Here is a 2,377-nt window from a genome sequence, read left to right on the forward strand (position 1 = left end):
CAGACCATGTCTTCTTTTTCTTAATGGCACCCAACAGATCGTCTGGGGTTCGAGCATTTGAATGTATCCATTGTAGTGATTGCTGAAAAACGATGCATATCAACTGTTCGTCCGCCATCATGAGGGATAAGTTCGCTTCTGCTGTAGCTGCCAAACATTAATAGTAGGACGTTATTTCGTATTATTTGGCACGTTATCTGCCTATATCCCATACTACGGCCCTTTCTTTTGACTTCTGAAAACATGGCAGAGAATTGCTCAGTATGTGTCACTCTGGTCGCGACGTTGACCCTCTATGGTATTTCATCTCTTTGCTTTAACTAGTCTGCTCTGTCCGTATATCTGAGATAAGATGTTGAATCGGGCCGTTGTTTTCACACACAGCTGTTTACACCGGTAACCAGTAAACGCATGACGTAACGTGAAAGCCACGCAGCGGTACGCATTGCACAACCCGCGCTTCCGGTTTGTGACTTCCCCGTGCGTGCACCCAGCTGTATGTTTTCGCACGGTTTGTCATTGTACGGCGAGGGCGAGGAAAGCCTGCTTAATATGCATGCGGGCACCATTTGCGTATTATGGCACTGCCTAGTTCTATCAACGTGACATAACAATGTAAAAAGAGGACGAGCGGAACCACGTAGAAGGCCAAAAATTAAACGCTCCCCTGTCACATAGGAAAATGCAACACCAATAAAGTAATAACAGAATGTCAAGACAAGGAAAACATAAGAAATCAATGAGCCAAAGGATGGTGACTGTATATAAGATAGCAGAATATCATTAAGAACTAGCGGCCACGACTACTCTCATACTGCGTTCCGACGCACTGCTCAAATACCGCAGATGAGGAAGAAGCGTCGTCAGCCTCCTTAGCTCAGAGGCAGAGCACTGGTCTTGTAAACCAGGGGTCGTGAGTTCGATTCTCACAGGGGGCAAACATTTTTAAGTAATACGAAAAACAGCGGACGAAAGGCTTGTTGCTCCTGGTCCACAAAACCACACCACACGCAATAACCACGTGAAGGGAAATATGGGACAAATGTTGCGAAAGGCGATCGGGAAACTGTGCGCAAAGTAGGAAATTTGTTGTCGTGGTCTGAAGGTTGCTCTGATACATCTCTCTCAGTGACAGCCTCGTGATCTCTGCGTAACTACTGCATCCCACATCCCTTTGAAGCTGCTTTCTGCACTTGTGCCTTGCTTTAGCTCTACAATCCTTACCGCTCCCCCCCACCCCCCTCCCCCTCCTGTCACACTTCCTTCATTATCAATTTTACGATTCCTTGATGCCTCATACCCCGTCTACAGATACTTTTTTTATCCCACGAATTTCTTCTTTCAACAATTCGATTCAGTACTGTCTCATTAGTTTCTGGACCTGCCCATATAATCCTTAGTATTCTTCTGTAGCACAACATTTCAAAAGCTTTTATTCTCGTCTTGTCTGAACATCTACGTTTCACTTTCGAACAAGGCTACAGTCCAGGCGGCCGGTGTGACCGAGTGGTTCTAGGCGCTTCAGTCCGGAACCGCGCGACCTCTAGGGTCGCAGGTTCGAATCCTGCCTCGGGCATGGTTGTGTGTGATGTCCTTAGGTTAGTTAGGTTTAAGTAGTTCTAAGTTCTAGGGGACTGATGACCTCAGATGTTAATTCCCATAGTGGTTGGAGCCATTTGAACCTTTTTTTTTTTTTTTTTTTTTAAGCTACAGTCCAGACAAATACCTTCAGAAAAGATTGCCTAACGCTTAAATTAATCTTCGATATTAGGAGCCGTGCGACATAAACCCAAGTTGATAGGCGTATTTCTACATCTACAAGGTGATGTCTATTCCGATTTCGCGCCAGTTGCACAAAAGTGACGCTAGTAGCGCCACTATAAGGATGCAAACCAGGTTTGCTTTACAAACGCGTTGTAATGGTCGTGACGTTAGTTACCTTTGAGACTGGACCTGGTGAGTTCGTTAGCCAAGAATGTCTAAGGCGACAAAGAAGGTATTATCTACACCCCACTGAGTTTCAATGAGATCATGTAATAGGGGTATGAAACGCTGGATGTTCCTTTCGTGATATTGAAAAAAGACCGGGCAGGAATGTATCCACTGTGCATGACTCCTGATAGCGGTGGTCACGAGAATGTACTGTCACAAGAAGACCTTGCTGTGGACAGCCACGTGGCACTACCGAGAGGAAAGACCATCGTGTTCAGCCTATGGCTCTGGCGCGTCGTGTACCATCTGCAGCAGCAATTTGAGCAGTTGGCATCACAGTAACAAAACAAACTGTTACTAACCGTTACTTCAAGGATGACCCAGAACGACCGTCATTTGCGACAGCAGTTGTGTCTAGCAAGAGCTCATTGTAGGGCGGAATGGA

The 2,377-nt window shown here is 45.9% G+C and overlaps 1 non-coding gene across 1 annotated transcript; it reads left to right on the forward strand.

Annotated features, from left to right (window-relative positions):
• Nucleotides 1–866: 866 nt before the first annotated feature.
• On the forward strand, nt 867–938 carry Trnat-ugu (transfer RNA threonine (anticodon UGU)). Its single transcript has one exon. It is a non-coding gene; the product is annotated as a tRNA-Thr (tRNA).
• Nucleotides 939–2,377: the final 1,439 nt, after the last annotated feature.

The sequence above is a fragment of the Schistocerca nitens genome, chromosome 2, assembly GCF_023898315.1.
Source record: "Schistocerca nitens isolate TAMUIC-IGC-003100 chromosome 2, iqSchNite1.1, whole genome shotgun sequence".
Classification (NCBI taxonomy): Eukaryota; Metazoa; Arthropoda; class Insecta; order Orthoptera; family Acrididae; genus Schistocerca; species Schistocerca nitens.